Source organism: Musca autumnalis, unplaced genomic scaffold (genome assembly GCF_047663935.1).
Source record: "Musca autumnalis isolate F117 unplaced genomic scaffold, ASM4766393v1 scaffold_92, whole genome shotgun sequence".
NCBI lineage: Eukaryota > Metazoa > Arthropoda > Insecta > Diptera > Muscidae > Musca > Musca autumnalis.
Genome location: NW_027412453.1, coordinates 181,199 through 200,760, shown reverse-complemented (window position 1 = coordinate 200,760; position 19,562 = coordinate 181,199). Strand labels below are relative to the sequence as shown.

Sequence of the window (19,562 nt, the reverse complement as noted above, 5' to 3'; positions counted from 1 at the left end):
GGTTAAGTTTATGAATAGTATAAGGGTAATTAAGGGAGTTAGTTGAAAATTTGGAGTAGGTACTTTGAAAAAAGTCAGCAAACATATTCGCAATGTCGTTAGGGTCACATGATTCTCTACAACCAAGTCTCATGCTACTAGGAAATTCACGTACTTTTCTTTTAGAGTTTACGAATTTATAAAAGTTTTTGGGATTCCTATGAAAATTATTTCGCATCTTTATTAAGTAATTTGAATAACACCTTGAATTTTCTCTATTGAACGCATTTCTAGCTTTTGCATAGTTGGTAAAATTTAAAGTGGAATTGCATCTTTTAAATTTTTTATACATTCTACTTTTCATATTGCGTAAACTCCTGAGATGTGGAGTAAACCAAGCAGGACCCATTTCTGAGCACGTCTTTAAGAGAGGGACTGATACTGTCAATGCATCATTAAGTACTTTATAAAAATTTGAAATACTGGAATCAATGTTTCCCTGAGGTAACCAACTATTATTTGATAAGATAGAACGCAGTAGGACCACATTAGTTTTACCAAAATTTAGTTTACTTGACTTAGTTTGCGGTAAAGTTTTAGTAGTTGAAATATTATTGAGTTCAAGAGTTACCATAAGGGTGGGATGATAAATATCTTCAGGTTCTGAGAATGGAGGACTTGCACATACAGAAGAGTTTATGGTTGAAGAAAACACTAAGTCTAAAATTTTGCCTTTAGAATTATAGATATTATTTATTTGATAGAGACATTGATCAAAAATATTTTCCCAGAAGGATAACATGTCTGTAGACAGTTCTGTTGCTGAAACAGGTACATAATCCACAGTGTTGTCGCCTGAGACCCATGTTAAGTTTGGTAAATTAAAATCACCAAGACAAATCAATTCAGAATTTGCTGAATGCCGTAAAGAAACTTCTTTTATTAATTCGGAATGTTTAAGATAAATGTCTATGTTTGAGTTTGGAGCAATGTAGGAGCACGTTATAATAAAGGATTGATTTAAATATTTTATTTTAACACACACAAATTCAATATAAGGGTATTCAGTAAGTATAATTCGCTCTGAGGCAATGGAATTATGAACTGCAATGAATACTCCTCCACCAATTTTGTTTAGTCTATCTTTTCTGTATACTTGGTACTGATCTGACAAAATCTCAGTGTCACGAATACCTGGTTTCAGCCAAGTTTCTGTAAAAACTAGGATTTTGAGATCACAACCAAAAGATTTTAAGTAAATATTATTAAGTTTAGTATTTAGACCTCTAACATTTTGGTAAAGTATGGATAGCGAACTTATTGGTTTTTTGAAACAGACACGACTGAAGGAATAACTACAGGATTAATAGTATTAGATTTCTCTCTGTATATATATTCTTTAACTAGTGTACTTTCTGGCCAGAATGATTCATTTAATATAACATTAAAGAACTCATGAGGCACAGTTAATTTGAAAGATGATATGACACGTGGCCTTGACGAATTATATTTCATAATTTTACAGTCAGTGTCACGTATGTTATTCAATCTAGCTTTTATGTAATTATAAATGTTATCTACAGTCGTATTAGGATGTAATCTAGAAATAAAAATATTTTTCCTGGGAGGAATTACGATTAGTTCATTACTACCCCCGGACCATGAAGGATTGGAATTTAAAGATGACTCAGTTTCCTGAACTTGAGGTGTAATTGGAACAGAAGCATTAACATTCGAACAGGGTGTATTAACAGTAACTAGAGGAACAGCATTAGTAAGAGAGCATATGGGTAACATTTCTGAAGAAGGCGTTTCAGTTGTCGAGTTTCCTTTTGAACTTGAAACGATTGGAAGTGATGAACGCTGCCCCGGAAGGGCCAGGCTATTTTCCGAAGGTAAGGTCTCAACAGACTTGCGTGGCGGAACCACAGCTGGTGAATTAAGGCTAATTAAATTATCACCAGGAACAATAGTTGAGATTTTTTTACGTTTCGGAGAGCCATCAGCGAAATCAAAATTTTTAAACATTTTTTCAAAAATTTCAAGCCTAGAAAAAACGACTTCAAAATCCTTCCTCATGGCAGCAAGCTCCATTTTAGATTCCCTGAAAAGACGGTAAAAATCTACTTCCAGAGACCTGCAATTGGCACATGCCCAACGAAATCCATTATTGCGGTCAGTAATGACATCAAAATGCTTGCCGGTAAAACCCAAGCATTTCAAATGTTCATGCTTCTCACATAACCAACAAGTCAACAAACGTTCTTTCAAACTTGTAACTTTACAGTCTTTATTTAAACATTCCATTATTACTGGTTATGCCTAAAAGTATGCTATACCAGATGCCAATAAAAAGTTGTAAAAATTTTTTGTTAGTTAATTTTAAAACCGCCTAAAAGTATGCTCTAAATCTTAGTCTAATAAAATATTACGAATAAATAAAAACACAAGACAGAAAAATAGCAAATGTCAAAAATAGAACAAAAACAAAATAATCACCAAGAAACACTGAGATAGACACAAATTCAAACTCACTTATCTGTTTAAACTAATATGTTATAAAACAGAACTTCACTGATCACTAAAGCGAATAATTCTATATTTTTATTATTTCAGTAAATCACACACGAAAACAACACTGAAACTAATAAAATTTTATAATAAATTATCCACTTTGCAGAACACAAAAATAACACAAAAATAACTTTTCCCACTAAAAAGAGGATGGTTAAGATAAGGGGAGATGACTGGTACAAATCGCCAGACATAAGATACAGTCTTTCTTTAAGAGATATCGCCTATAAAGCGTTTTTAGCTGATAAGAACGATGATAATTGGAGAACTTATTGCAAATTGCGTAACAAGGCGAAGAATGTAGTAAGGAAAGCAAAGAGATTAGCACATAAGGGACTTTTTTGCAATAAATCATCTAAGCAACTTTGGTCTATACTCAAAGCGAATGGTGTAGCGAATGATTCTGTTGATGTTGTAGAAAGTGATAACATTGAGCGTCTTAATTGTGAATTTGTTAGTAATCAGTCTCGTGATAACATGCGTATTCCGGTGGTCCCAGTTGGTGTTTGTGATGGTTTTGGTTTCAGATCTGTTTGTTCTGGAGATGTTATTGAAGCTTTCAATTTGATAAAATCAAATGCAGTAGGCTATGATGGTTTTAATTTGAAATTTTTAAAGTTAGTTTTACCGTATGTTTTAGTTTATGTTGTGCATGTTGTCAATACCATCGTCACTACTTCAGTATTTCCTGAGGATTGGAAGATAGCAAAGGTTGTCCCGATCCCCAAGAATAATGAAGCTGATGAACTTAGGCCAATATCGATCATGCCAATTCTGTCAAAAGTGATGGAGCATGTTATGAAAAAGCAAATGATGTCCTACCTGGATGAAAACTCTTTATTGCATGATAATCAGTACGGCTTTCGATGTAATCGTAGTACTACCTCTTTGCTGATTGGCTTAACTGACAACATAAGAAAGAGAATTAGTGATGGCGGTTGTTGTGTGCTGTTGTCGCTTGACCTTGAAAAGGCGTTCGACAAAATTAACCATGCTGCTTTGGTTGAAAAGCTTTTTGAACATTTTAAGTTTTCGTCTTCTGCATGTATGCTTATGTATTCGTATTTGTGTGGTAGAAAACAGTATGTTGCTGGTAAGAATTGTATGTCTACCGTTTTATCTGTGAGTAGTGGGGTACCTCAAGGTTCAGTCTTAGGTCCCTTATTGTTTATAATGTATGTTAATGACGTGTTTAGTCGAATTAGCAGTAGAAATTGTATGTCCTTTGCGTTTGCTGACGATCTGCAGCTCCTATTTGTTGGTGATTTTGTCTTCTTGGATGTTCTGCAAAATACAATAGATTTTACTGTCAGTCTCTTAGTGGAGTGGATGTCCAACAATGGCCTGAACATTAATACAGGAAAAACTAAGGCGATGTATTTCGGTCACATACCAGATGGTGCAATTTCGGTTACCATTTATAACAATCTTATAGATGTCGTTAGCAAAATAAATTGCTTGGGTTTAGTGATTGATAGTAACTTGACATTTGAAGCCCACGTCAACTCGGTGGTGTCTAAGGTTAACTTTTCTTTGAGAAAGTTATACTCGTTAGACATAGTGTTGCCCCGTGAAATAAGAGTACGGGTGGTGCATTCATTGGTGATGCCAATATTTCTGTATGGCCTTGAGATTTTTAGTGGTTGTCGTGGTTATGTGTTACGTAGATTGCGTTTACTGTTCAATAGGGTCATTCGTTATGTTTATAATTTACGTAGGCAGCAGCATGTTTCATCATATGTTGAGTGTTTTCTTGGATGTAGTTTTAGAAATTTTGTTTGTATTAGAAGTATTTGTTGTTTTTATAAAATAATTAAACAGCAGGCCCCATTATCTGTAGTAAGTTTATTTTCTTTTGGGAGATCTACAAGGAATATGCAAATTATGTTGCCGCGTTTAACCTCTATATTGGAAAGATCATTTCTAGTAAGAATTGCTCGCATGTTTAACGTCCTTCCGCCACCCCTTAAGGTGTTTAATTGTTCCTTAGGAAGTTATAAGAAAAAGCTTTTTTTGTATGCTCAGGTGATTGAGTTTTAAATGATTTTATGCTACGGATGAATGTTATTGTTATAATGTTTTTATTGCAAAGCTGGGTTCAATTTAATTTTTTTAATTTTTCTTCTCTCTTGATCGTAATCTTGGTAATAGATTTAATTTGTTAGAGTAGTAAGACATTTGTTTAATTTTATGTAGTACTTTTATTATGATTCAATTTATATTTTATCAATTAATTATGTGCACTTAATTTTTATTTTAGATAGGCTGGAAAGGAGTCAGTTTTTTATTGTATGTATACTATTGTTACTAATGTTGGTTTTATTCCGAAGAAATTTTGTTATATATTTTTTTTTCGTCTAATGTTATAGTTTAAGCTAGGCTTCAGAGTAGTTTAAGGTTTCGTCGTTTTGCGTAACTTGTTATGGCCTATTGAGGCTTTGTTACAATGAAATGTGGAAAATAAATAAATAAATAAATAAACACAACAAGAGTTGCCAGGTTTTTTTTTTATTTCATATTATTTTCTTTTTTATTTTTCTCTATTAAATAAAAAAAGAATGAAGTCGATATCTTTATTTTTAACCGAAATAGAGCCAAAATAAAAAACTCAACTGCTTGTTATTTAAGGTAAATGTAAAACATTCGCTATTGATTATGCTCAATTGTATGTAGCTAGATACAATAGTCTATGATTTCCTTTGTAAAACAAAAGTAAAATTCTTTATAAATTTGTTTCGTTTCTCAAAAAAGTTAATTTAAGGAGGCAAATTTTCGCAAAATGCATTTATTTTTAACAATATTTAAGAAATTTTAACATTTATTAAAAAACAAGAATTTTTATTGTAAAATTCTTTAAAAAAATTCTCTTAATTTCCCAAAAGGTAATTTAAGGAGCCAAATTTTCCCAAAATACATTTATTTTTAGCAATATTTAATAAATTTTAACATTTATTAAAAAAAACTACAATTTTTGTTAGATTTTTTGATGCCAAATTAATACATACTGGTTATGTTCACTAATAACTAAAGGAAACAGTCAACATTTTCCTTTATAAAACGAAAATAAAACTTCTTGTTCGTTTGTGTGTTTGTGTGCAATAAGTAAACGAAATTGTCTTAAACACACAAGCAATGAAATCAATGGCCATATGAAGCAAAATAAACTATGTTTCTTCGCCAACGACCATACCACGCTGAGTACATCGGTTCTCGTCCGATCACCGAAATTAAGCAGCGTCGGGCGCGGTTAGTACTTAGATGGGGGACCGCTTGGGAACACCGCGTGTTGTTGGCATTGTCCAAAATTTTTTTATTTCATATTATTTTCTTTTTTATTTTTCTCTATTAAATAAAAAAAGAATGAAGTCGATATCTTTATTTTTAACCGAAATAGAGCCAAAATAAAAAACTCAACTGCTTGTTATTTAAGGTAAATGTAAAACATTCGCTATTGATTATGCTCAATTGTATGTAGCTAGATACAATAGTCTATGATTTCCTTTGTAAAACAAAAGTAAAATTCTTTATAAATTTGTTTCGTTTCTCAAAAAAGTTAATTTAAGGAGGCAAATTTTCGCAAAATGCATTTATTTTTAACAATATTTAAGAAATTTTAACATTTATTAAAAAACAAGAATTTTTATTGTAAAATTCTTTAAAAAAATTCTCTTAATTTCCCAAAAGGTAATTTAAGGAGCCAAATTTTCCCAAAATACATTTATTTTTAGCAATATTTAATAAATTTTAACATTTATTAAAAAAAACTACAATTTTTGTTAGATTTTTTGATGCCAAATTAATACATACTGGTTATGTTCACTAATAACTAAAGGAAACAGTCAACATTTTCCTTTATAAAACGAAAATAAAACTTCTTGTTCGTTTGTGTGTTTGTGTGCAATAAGTAAACGAAATTGTCTTAAACACACAAGCAATGAAATCAATGGCCATATGAAGCAAAATAAACTATGTTTCTTCGCCAACGACCATACCACGCTGAGTACATCGGTTCTCGTCCGATCACCGAAATTAAGCAGCGTCGGGCGCGGTTAGTACTTAGATGGGGGACCGCTTGGGAACACCGCGTGTTGTTGGCATTGTCCAAAATTTTTTTATTTCATATTATTTTCTTTTTTATTTTTCTCTATTAAATAAAAAAAGAATGAAGTCGATATCTTTATTTTTAACCGAAATAGAGCCAAAATAAAAAACTCAACTGCTTGTTATTTAAGGTAAATGTAAAACATTCGCTATTGATTATGCGAGTCTTGAACTGTTGAAGTGAACACATCGTTGTGAAGTAAAGTGCAAGTGATCTAAAGTGATTGTGAAAAAACAAAGTGGCGGCAAAATACATATTTTGCAATATCGCCAAGTATTTAAAGACATTATATTTTCTTTTTGTCAAGAAGAAGAAAATCGCAACCAATAAAAAGAGATAAATTGTTTCAAACGGAGGACTAGGCAAATTGCCGAAGTCACTCATAAGAACGAGAAGCGCATAGAAGGCGTTTAAACCTAAAAAATGGATGGTTGTGAACCAAAAAATGACCAAAGTAGCAAAACTACTGAGGTTAATAAAACTGAAAAGAAATCTGATAAAACCAAGAATCCTAAAAGGAAAAAAGATAAAAATAATGAAAATGACTCTGAGTCAGAAAGTGAAACTGTGGAATTACACAGAATAATAGAAGAACTTGTTACTGATAGGGATTATGCACAGTCCCGAATCAAAGAACTCGAAACTGAGATACAAATATTAAAAGAACTTTTAGCAGCGAATGCGAATGAAAAAATTAAAAATACAAATGAAAGTGCTCTTCAACAATTAAATGGAGTACCAAATAAAATTAACAATGAAATGGACACCCAAAATGTGTCAAATTTAAACAACAATGCCAGCACTGAAAATGCTAACGCCGATGATATTAGCCAGGGCTCAACTATGGTACAACGCCAAAAGCCGATACTAAAAGCAAAGAGAAAGGTCCGTGTTATTAAAGACACCGAAGCCGATATGGAAGTAACGCCAACGCAGGCAGACGTAAACGAACCAAGCTGCAGCAACAATGTTCCAGCAACATCACAAACAACCCAGACCACGGAGAAAACAGGTAAGGTCAGCCCCCCTCCAGTGTTCAAAATTTATAACAATAATGTTAAAGAAATAACAAATAAAGCTTTTCTCGAACTAGGACACAGAAATTTCACAACTAACCTAGCTAATAAAAATATGGTTACACTTAAAGTTAATAACCTAGAAGAACATAACAAAATAAGAAAATTATTGAATGAACTTAAATATTCATTTTATACTTATACTCCAAAGAGGAAAAACCGATATCTTTATTTGTAAAAAGATTATCATGCACATGGGAAGAGGAAGATATATATGGTTTCTTTAATGAAAAGAAACTTAATATAAAAATTTTAAAAGTAATCAAATTAAAAGGAAATAAATGGATTTTTAAATTAAGTCACGATTCTGATATTAAAGCATTCCGAAGACAGGAATTTATATTACAAGGTGGTGTAAATATTCAAAATTATAGAAGAAAAGGGCTAGTGCAGTGTAGAAACTGTCAACGATTTGGTCATGCTGCAACCAATTGTAGCATGGCTTATAGGTGCGTAAAATGTGGAAGATCGGACCATGCTCCACGCTGTTGTCCTATTCCAAACAAGGAAAATAATAAAGAAGAAACTGTTAGCACAGATCCATTAACAGGACAAATTAAAAAAACCATTGGTTTACCAGTCCATTGCGCTAACTGCAATGTAGACGGGCACGTAGCCAGTGATAAAAAATGTGCTACCAGGGCTATGTTAGTCGAAAGACTTTTGCAAAAGAAGGACGAAGTCCAAATTAGTGCATTTGAAAAAGCACCAGCATTTAATGCTAACGTGCCATTTTCAAATGTTACAAAACAAAAGCAACCAACAGTTGTTAATACTACATATAGCCAACTACCAGTTGGAAATAATAGGTCTAACCAACCAGCAGTGGTATATATGAAAACCCAAAATAATAGTGGAGAAAAAGCCTTTGAAATTTTTAACAATGACTGTAAGAAGTATATTGGTAAAGATATACCCACAACATTAAAAAAATAGATGAGTACGCTAAAATGCGTACTCAAATGAAAACGGATGAGGAGAAAGCCCAGGCTATTCTTGGGCTACTCTTAGATCTCAGACTATCTTAAGATGGCTAAATTAAAAATTATATTTATAAATGCAAACTCTGTAGTATCAAGACACAGAAGACATTACTTACAGTTATTTATTCAAAAACAAAATCCAGATATTATATTACTAGCCGAACATAAGTTGTCAGCTAGAAACAAATTTTTTGTCAAACATTATACAACCTTTAGACAAGATAGGGTGAGCGGCCGCGGGGGAGGCACAGCAGTATTAGTGAAGGATTGGATCAAGGCAGAAAGAATACATGCAAATTTAGGTGAAATAGAGGGTACTGTGGTAAAACTAAAAGGCCTTTATAACGATATGATTGTCATGTCACTATATAAAAGACCACAGGAAAATATAAGAGAAATAGACCTAATAAATATTGGTAATGTGATAGGATGTATGGACGCTATTATAGGAGCGGATTTAAATGCAAAAAATCCACTATGGGGCGGTAGCGACAACATTGTTAGTGGAAGAATTTTAAATGAATGGTTGGATACTTCACCTAATTTATTAATAAGGCCCACAATGGAGCCAACTAGATGCTGTCCTACAGCACAGTCGTATATAGATATTTTCATAACATCGACAAATATAGGTATTTATGCATCAGATCCTACCAGAGGTGTAAAAACCCTGGACTATGACTCTGATCATAAAGCAATTTTAATAGAAATAGTGACTAATGGAATTGAGAGAAGATTGCAGGAGGAGTTTTACAACTTCAATACCTTCAATAAACAAATTTTTAATAGCAATTTGAATGAACAGCAATATAGACTTAATTTGCCAATTGATAGAAATGCATCTAATGATGAAATAGATAATGAAGTCGATACTTTTTTTTTTTTTTTTTTTTTTTTATCGATCGTTCCCAACGCCACACTTTCCCTCCCCTGCCGACCGAGAGGGCCACCTCCCCTTAACGTAGGGAGCGCGTACACCTCATATTCCGGAATATGGGGGGTTAGTAGACTAGGGAAAACCAGCTACAGCAAAACAACAGCCGGTTATAAAATTACATTTTAAAGACAAACACATCAAAAAATAAACAGGTCTAATCTAACATATTGTCTGGCAACTGTTACAACAATACTAAGAACGTAAGATAAAGTTTTTTATGACATGCAGAGGTTCGGATAAAGAAATCCTATTATATAACTTGTTATATTCATCACATAAAGATCGGAGTGGATTACTTATTTCATAATTAGATTTCGCTAACGTTAATTTTAGTGGTATGTAGTTTCGAGTACTACGTAAAGGTACATTAAAATTTATTTCGCCAATTAAAAACTGTGATTCAATTTGTCCACGCAAGAGTTTAATAATGAATACAGATCTGAGCATTAAACGTCTTTTCTCCAATGTTGGAAGGTCAATTAACTTTAGACGGTTTTCGTATGGTGGAAGAGATTCAGTTGAGCTCCACCCTAAACCTCTAAGAGCAAACAAAAGAAATTGAACCTGTACTGATTCTATCTTATCAGAATCACATTTGTAAAAAGGACTCCAAAGTACACAACCGTATTCTAATGTTGGTCGAACAAGGCTAATGAACAAGCGTTTGGTCACGTATGGATCGTCAAATTCCTTAGACCAGCGTTTTATAAAGCCCAGTAATGACTTGGCTTTATTAACACAAGACTCTATATGTAAGTTGAAACGCAATTTACTGTCTAAAATAACTCCAAGATCTACAAACGAATCTACATTATCCAATTTGTGCGAACCTATGAAGTAATCGCAAGAATCAGGACGAGATCTATAAAATGATAATTTTTTACATTTTTTTAAGTTTAATGACATACCGTTGACACTACACCAATTGGAAAGAGAATATAAGTCTTGTTGCAGATTAATTGATTGATTATAAGAATCATGATTGCTAAACAGTTTAACATCATCAGCAAACATTAATACTTTAGAGCAACGAATAACAGATGGAAGGTCATTTAAGTAAAGTACAAAAAGTAATGGACCTAAATGGCTACCTTGAGGAACACCAGAATGCACAGTTATATTTTTTGATAAAATATCATTAAAAGAAACCCTTTGGGTACGGTCCTGTAAATAAGAACGTATCCATGACAAGAGTATTGATGGGAAACCCATAGAATCAAGCTTATATATTAACAATTCGTGTACAACGGTGTCAAAGGCCTTACTGAAATCTGTGTATATAACGTCAGTTTGACATTTATTTACGAATCCACTGTGAACGTGACATGTAAGTTCCAATAAATTTGTCAAGGTAGACCTACCCTTAACGAAACCATGTTGATAAGGTGATATTATAGATCTAGCGAAATGAGTTATTCGGCGTGAAACCCGAAGCTCAAAAAGTTTAGGAATTGCACTTAGTTTTGCAATACCTCTATAGTTTTCAATCACACATCTACTATCAGATTTATGCAAAGGAATAATAAAGCTAGATCTCCAGACAAGGGGGAAATATCCCAATGTCAACGAGTCGTTGAAAATATTTGTTAGGGGACGATAAAGTTCATATGCACATGATTTTAAAATAGAAGTCGGTACACCATCTGGACCTGGTGAGTTTGAATATTTCAATGACAATAAACCATTTAATACTTCATCCTCAGTGAGAATAATGCGAGGAAACTGGTTAAGTTTATGAATAGTATAAGGGTAATTAAGGGAGTTAGTTGAAAATTTGGAGTAGGTACTTTGAAAAAAGTCAGCAAACATATTCGCAATGTCGTTAGGGTCACATGATTCTCTACAACCAAGTCTCATGCTACTAGGAAATTCACGTACTTTTCTTTTAGAGTTTACGAATTTATAAAAGTTTTTGGGATTCCTATGAAAATTATTTCGCATCTTTATTAAGTAATTTGAATAACACCTTGAATTTTCTCTATTGAACGCATTTCTAGCTTTTGCATAGTTGGTAAAATTTAAAGTGGAATTGCACCTTTTAAATTTTTTATACATTCTACTTTTCATATTGCGTAAACTCCTGAGATGTGGAGTAAACCAAGCAGGACCCATTTCTGAGCACATCTTTAAGAGAGGGACTGATACTGTCAATGCATCATTAAGTACTTTATAAAAATTTGAAATACTGGAATCAATGTTTCCCTGAGGTAACCAACTATTATTTGATAAGATAGAACGCAGTAGGACCACATTAGTTTTACCAAAATTTAGTTTACTTGACTTAGTTTGCGGTAAAGTTTTAGTAGTTGAAATATTATTGAGTTCAAGAGTTACCATAAGGGTGGGATGATAAATATCTTCAGGTTCTGAGAATGGAGGACTTGCACATACAGAAGAGTTTATGGTTGAAGAAAACACTAAGTCTAAAATTTTGCCTTTAGAATTATAGATATTATTTATTTGATAGAGACATTGATCAAAAATATTTTCCCAGAAGGATAACATGTCTGTAGACAGTTCTGTTGCTGAAACAGGTACATAATCCACAGTGTTGTCGCCTGAGACCCATGTTAAGTTTGGTAAATTAAAATCACCAAGACAAATCAATTCAGAATTTGCTGAATGCCGTAAAGAAACTTCTTTTATTAATTCGGAATGTTTAAGATAAATGTCTATGTTTGAGTTTGGAGCAATGTAGGAGCACGTTATAATAAAGGATTGATTTAAATATTTTATTTTAACACACACAAATTCAATATAAGGGTATTCAGTAAGTATAATTCGCTCTGAGGCAATGGAATTATGAACTGCAATGAATACTCCTCCACCAATTTTGTTTAGTCTATCTTTTCTGTATACTTGGTATTGATCTGACAAAATCTCAGTGTCACGAATACCTGATTTCAGCCAAGTTTCTGTAAAAACTAGGATTTTGAGATCACAACCAAAAGATTTTAAGTAAATATTATTAAGTTTAGTATTTAGACCTCTAACATTTTGGTAAAGTATGGATAGCGAACTTATTGGTTTTTTGAAACAGACACGACTGAAGGAATAACTACAGGATTAATAGTATTAGATTTCTCTCTGTATATATATTCTTTAACTAGTGTACTTTCTGGCCAAAATGATTCATTTAATATAACATTAAAGAACTCATGAGGCACAGTTAATTTGAAAGATGATATGACACGTGGCCTTGACGAATTATATTTCATAATTTTACAGTCAGTGTCACGTATGTTATTCAATCTAGCTTTTATGTAATTATAAATGTTATCTACAGTCGTATTAGGATGTAATCTAGAAATAAAAATATTTTTTCTGGGAGGAATTACGATTAGTTCATTACTACCCCCGGACCATGAAGGATTGGAATTTAAAGATGACTCAGTTTCCTGAACTTGAGGTGTAATTGGAATAGAAGCATTAACATTCGAACAGGGTGTATTAACAGTAACTACAGGAACAGCATTAGTAAGAGAGCATATTTGTAACATTTCTGAAGAAGGCGTTTCAGTTGTCGAGTTTCCTTTTGAACTTGAAACGATTGGAAGTGATGAACGCTGCCCCGGAAGGGCCAGGCTATTTTCCGAAGGTAAGGTCTCAACAGACTTGCGTGGCGGAACCACAGCTGGTGAATTAAGGCTAATTAAATTATCACCAGGAACAATAGTTGAGATTTTTTTACGTTTCGGAGAGCCATCAGCGAAATCAAAATTTTTAAACATTTTTTCAAAAATTTCAAGCCTAGAAAAAACGACTTCAAAATCCTTCCTCATGGCAGCAAGCTCCATTTTAGATTCCCTGAAAAGACGGTAAAAATCTACTTCCAGAGACCTGCAATTGGCACATGCCCAACGAAATCCATTATTGCGGTCAGTAATGACATCAAAATGCTTGCCGGTAAAACCCAAGCATTTCAAATGTTCATGCTTCTCACATAACCAACAAGTCAACAAACGTTCTTTCAAACTTGTAACTTTACAGTCTTTATTTAAACAATCCATTATTACTGGTTATGCCTAAAAGTATGCTATACCAGATGCCAATAAAAAGTTGTAAAAAATTTAATGTTAGTTAATTTTAAAACCGCCTAAAAGTATGCTCTAAATCTTAGTCTAATAAAATATTACGAATAAATAAAAACGCAAGACAGAAAAATAGCAAATGTCAAAAATAGAACAAAAACAAAATAATCACCAAGAAACACTGAGATAGACACAAATTCAAACTCACTTATCTGTTTAAACTAATATGTTATAAAACAGAACTTCACTGATCACTAAAGCGAATAATTCTATATTTTTATTATTTCAGTAAATCACACACGAAAACAACACTGAAACTAATAAAATTTTATAATAAATTATCCACTTTGCAGAACACAAAAATAACACAACTAAACACAACAAGAGTTGCCAGATTTGACCACATTAATTACAGATTCAATGGAGAAAAGTATGTTAAAATTTAAACCAAAGTATGGAATGTTGGCTGAGCTTCCACAAGAAATATTAGACTTGATTAAACCAAAAAAGACAATAAGAAGAAGAAGGTACAGGGTATTAGACCAAAGTTTTTACAACACACTTGGCTCTATACTCCAGAGACTCGACAAAATAATACAAGAAAAAATTAGAATTTTTGAAGAAAACTATTATACAAATAAACTAAAGCAAATAAAATGCAACGGCAACATGTATAAAGAAATTAAAAAATTTTGCAATATAGAACGTCGAAAAATATCGGACCTAAAAAATGAAAATAATGACATAGTATGCACTAATGAAGAAAAGGCGGAATTAATAGCTGAAGAATGTGCTAAAATACAGGCTAATTTTTACTTACCAAATAACCAAATAGAATGGGAACAACAAACACCAATCCTTAATTTTGATAATAATACAAAAGCAGATGGAACGTCTAATGGGAGACAAGCAATTAAATTAATCAAGGCAGAAGACATAGGAGCTGCATTATCCAGATTAAATAATAAAAAAAGTTGTGGAGAAGATTTAATACCTAACTTTGTACTTAAAAGAATAGATAGCAGGCTTTGGGGCCGTATTGCTATTATATTTAATCATTGTATTAATAATGCATACTTCCCCAAAAAATGGAAGTATGCAAAAATAATACCCATTTTAAAGCCAGGCAAAGACCCTACGTCAGCCAATAACTATAGACCGATATCATTATTATCGAATGTAGGAAAACTTTTTGAAGTGTTCATTTTAGAAAAAATACAAAATCATGTTGAAGACAACAATATATTAAAAGATTTTCAATTCGGGTTTAGGAGAGGTTTGTCAACTACACATGCTCTCCTAACCCTAGCAAATAAAGTATCTGCCGGATTCAATAGAAAAAGCCCCACAATAGCGGTGAGCTTAGATTTTGAAAAGGCATTTGATACCGTGTGGCAAGCCGGTATCATCAAAAAAATGGAGGAAACCTACGGTTTTGAAAATTACCTAACAAGACTAATAAAAAATTATCTCTGTGACAGATCATTTTCGGTGCAAGTCGAAAATTCAAAATCTCGTCCGCATGAAATAAAAGTAGGGGTACCACAGGGTTCGGTCCTTGGTCCAGTCCTTTACAATTTATACTTGGCTGATATTCCACAGCCAAGCAATGATCAATTATTAATTACATTCGCTGATGATATTCTCATAGCGGCCACTCACCCTAAGGCTAAATTAGCCCAAAATAAAATAAATGAATACCTGAAAGTTCTTCATAACTACTTTGTTAAGTGGAAACTAAGGCTTAATGTCAATAAATGCAAAGCAATTATAATTAAAGGTAAAAAATCCAGACTCTATAAGAATGGAAGGAAATTTGTACCAAAAATAAAAATAAATGGTACAACAATAGAAACAGCAAATGAATTAAAATATCTTGGTATTATTTTAGAAGAAAATTATTCATTTATTAAACATGTCAACTATGCGCTAAGAAAAGCAAAAACAGGACTTCAAAAAATTTTGAATATTCTTAAAAGAAAGAGAGGCTTAAGCTGTCACATTAAAATGTGCATGTACAAGCAATTGATAAGACCAATAGTAACTTATGCCTTCCCCATTTGGTTTGGCATTTCGTCGGCCCAAATGGAGAAGGTCAGGGTTTTTGAGAGGAGGATGTTGGCGTATTGCCTTAATATGAAAACGAAAAGAATGGCAGATGGTAGTTTTAGAGCGCCATCTAATAGAGCCATATACACCAATAGCAAAACTAAACGTATTGACAAATTCATGACTGAACTAGCCCTGAAAATGTTAGATAAATGTAGTACACATGAAAATTCAATTATTAAAAATGGTATTATAAATGAAGAACAATTTATTAGATTATTAGAAAATGATGGGCATCTTTCACCCATGTGCTTGACACATCTTAATAATCACAATCTACTATTCAATGAAGAACAAAAAATTTTATATTATAATAGACGATATGGTACTTATAATCTAGATAACACGGTGTATAGTACCGAACAATTTTAATGATCAAAAATCATTTGTATATATTTGTAAATATTTGTAAATATTAGTTATTAATTAGAATTAGTTTTTTGTTTAATTATTAGTAAGTAAGATTACTCAAAATAGAAACAAGTTTTTACCCTTTTCTTGTTTACTTAAACAAAATTGAAATTGACAAAGTCAAATTAAAATGAAAATGATAACGGGGCTGACCTTCCTGATAACCTATACCGTATATATATTTTTATATATCAAAATTTATATTCCTTGAAAAAGTTTTTACTGTAAGGAACAACTGTAATGTATGTAATGTAGATTTAAAAATAACATTGTAAAACAAATGAAATGGGAAATAAATATACTATACTATGTATTGATTATGCTCAATTGTATGTAGCTAGATACAATAGTCTATGATTTCCTTTGTAAAACAAAAGTAAAATTCTTTATAAATTTGTTTCGTTTCTCAAAAAAGTTAATTTAAGGAGGCAAATTTTCGCAAAATGCATTTATTTTTAACAATATTTAAGAAATTTTAACATTTATTAAAAAACAAGAATTTTTATTGTAAAATTCTTTAAAAAAATTCTCTTAATTTCCCAAAAGGTAATTTAAGGAGCCAAATTTTCCCAAAATACATTTATTTTTAGCAATATTTAATAAATTTTAACATTTATTAAAAAAACTACAATTTTTGTTAGATTTTTTGATGCCAAATTAATACATACTGGTTATGTTCACTAATAACTAAAGGAAACAGTCAACATTTTCCTTTATAAAACGAAAATAAAACTTCTTGTTCGTTTGTGTGTTTGTGTGCAATAAGTAAACGAAATTGTCTTAAACACACAAGCAATGAAATCAATGGCGCGGTTAGTACTTAGATGGGGGACCGCTTGGGAACACCGCGTGTTGTTGGCATTGTCCAAAATTTTTTTTATTTCATTTTATTTTCTTTTTTATTTTTCTCTATTAAATAAAAAAAGAATGAAGTCGATATCTTTATTTTTAACCGAAATAGAGCCAAAATAAAAAACTCAACTGCTTGTTATTTAAGGTAAATGTAAAACATTCGCTATTGATTATGCTCAATTGTATGTAGCTAGATACAATAGTCTATGATTTCCTTTGTAAAACAAAAGTAAAATTCTTTATAAATTTGTTTCGTTTCTCAAAAAAGTTAATTTAAGGAGGCAAATTTTCGCAAAATGCATTTATTTTTAACAATATTTAAGAAATTTTAACATTTATTAAAAAACAAGAATTTTTATTGTAAAATTCTTTAAAAAATTCTCTTAATTTCCCAAAAGGTAATTTAAGGAGCCAAATTTTCCCAAAATACATTTATTTTTAGCAATATTTAATAAATTTTAACATTTATTAAAAAAAACTACAATTTTTGTTAGATTTTTTGATGCCAAATTAATACATACTGGTTATGTTCACTAATAACTAAAGGAAACAGTCAACATTTTCCTTTATAAAACGAAAATAAAACTTCTTGTTCGTTTGTGTGTTTGTGTGCAATAAGTAAAGAAATTGTCTTAAACACACAAGCAATGAAATCAATGGCCATATGAAGCAAAATAAACTATGTTTCTTCGCCAACGACCATACCACGCTGAGTACATCGGTTCTCGTCCGATCACCGAAATTAAGCAGCGTCGGGCGCGGTGAGTACTTAGATGGGGGACCGCTTGGGAACACCGCGTGTTGTTGGCATTGTCCAAAATTTTTTTATTTCATATTATTTTCTTTTTTATTTTTCTCTATTAAATAAAAAAAGAATGAAGTCGATATCTTTATTTTTAACCGAAATAGAGCCAAAATAAAAAACTCAACTGCTTGTTATTTAAGGTAAATGTAAAACATTCGCTATTGATTATGCTCAATTGTATGTAGCTAGATACAATAGTCTATGATTTCCTTTGTAAAACAAAAGTAAAATTCTTTATAAATTTGTTTCGTTTCTCAAAAAAGTTAATTTAAGGAGGCAAATTTTCGCAAAATGCATTTATTTTTAACAATATTTAAGAAATTTTAACATTTATTAAAAAACAAGAATTTTTATTGTAAAATTCTTTAAAAAAATTCTCTTAATTTCCCAAAAGGTAATTTAAGGAGCCAAATTTTCCCAAAATACATTTATTTTTAGCAATATTTAATAAATTTTAACATTTATTAAAAAAAACTAAAATTTTTGTTAGATTTTTTGATGCCAAATTAATACATACTGGTTATGTTCACTAATAACTAAAGGAAACAGTCAACATTTTCCTTTATAAAACGAAAATAAAACTTCTTGTTCGTTTGTGTGTTTGTGTGCAATAAGTAAACGAAATTGTCTTAAACACACAAGCAATGAAATCAATGGCCATATGAAGCAAAATAAACTATGTTTCTTCGCCAACGACCATACCACGCTGAGTACATCGGTTCTCGTCCGATCACCGAAATTAAGCAGCGTCGGGCGCGGTTAGTACTTAGATGGGGGACCGCTTGGGAACACCGCGTGTTGTTGGCATTGTCCAAAATTTTTTTTATTTCATTTTATTTTCTTTTTTATTTTTCTCTATTAAATAAAAAAAGAATGAAGTCGATATCTTTATTTTTAACCGAAATAGAGCCAAAATAAAAAACTCAACTGCTTGTTATTTAAGGTAAATGTAAAACATTCGCTATTGATTATGCTCAATTGTATGTAGCTAGATACAATAGTCTATGATTTCCTTTGTAAAACAAAAGTAAAATTCTTTATAAATTTGTTTCGTTTCTCAAAAAAGTTAATTTAAGGAGGCAAATTTTCGCAAAATGCATTTATTTTTAACAATATTTAAGAAATTTTAACATTTATTAAAAAACAAGAATTTTTATTGTAAAATTCTTTAAAAAAATTCTCTTAATTTCCCAAAAGGTAATTTAAGGAGCCAAATTTTCCCAAAATACATTTATTTTTAGCAATATTTAATAAATTTTAACATTTATTAAAAAAAACTACAATTTTTGTTAGATTTTTTGATGCCAAATTAATACATACTGGTTATGTTCACTAATAACTAAAGGAAACAGTCAACATTTTCCTTTATAAAACGAAAATAAAACTTCTTGTTCGTTTGTGTGTTTGTGTGCAATAAGTAAACGAAATTGTCTTAAACACACAAGCAATGAAATCAATGGCCATATGAAGCAAAATAAACTATGTTTCTTCGCCAACGACCATACCACGCTGAGTACATCGGTTCTCGTCCGATCACCGAAATTAAGCAGCGTCGGGCGCGGTTAGTACTTAGATGGGGGACCGCTTGGGAACACCGCGTGTTGTTGGCATTGTCCAAAATTTTTTTATTTCATATTATTTTCTTTTTTATTTTTCTCTATTAAATAAAAAAAGAATGAAGTCAATATCTTTATTTTTAACCG

At 31.5% G+C, this 19,562-nt stretch overlaps 5 non-coding genes across 5 annotated transcripts; all 5 read left to right on the top strand.

Moving 5' to 3' along the window:
- The first annotated feature begins 5,729 nt into the window (after positions 1 to 5,729).
- LOC141388376 (5S ribosomal RNA) lies at positions 5,730 to 5,848 on the top strand. Its single transcript, XR_012408860.1, has one exon. It is a non-coding gene; the product is annotated as a 5S ribosomal RNA (ribosomal RNA).
- Positions 5,849 to 6,531: 683 nt separating this feature from the next.
- On the top strand, positions 6,532 to 6,650 carry LOC141388375 (5S ribosomal RNA). The gene has a single exon (XR_012408859.1). It is a non-coding gene; the product is annotated as a 5S ribosomal RNA (ribosomal RNA).
- Positions 6,651 to 17,745: 11,095 nt separating this feature from the next.
- LOC141388329 (5S ribosomal RNA) lies at positions 17,746 to 17,864 on the top strand. Its single transcript, XR_012408831.1, has one exon. It is a non-coding gene; the product is annotated as a 5S ribosomal RNA (ribosomal RNA).
- Positions 17,865 to 18,547: 683 nt separating this feature from the next.
- LOC141388372 (5S ribosomal RNA) lies at positions 18,548 to 18,666 on the top strand. Its single transcript, XR_012408857.1, has one exon. It is a non-coding gene; the product is annotated as a 5S ribosomal RNA (ribosomal RNA).
- Positions 18,667 to 19,350: 684 nt separating this feature from the next.
- On the top strand, positions 19,351 to 19,469 carry LOC141388371 (5S ribosomal RNA). Its single transcript, XR_012408856.1, has one exon. It is a non-coding gene; the product is annotated as a 5S ribosomal RNA (ribosomal RNA).
- The last annotated feature ends 93 nt before the right edge of the window (positions 19,470 to 19,562 follow it).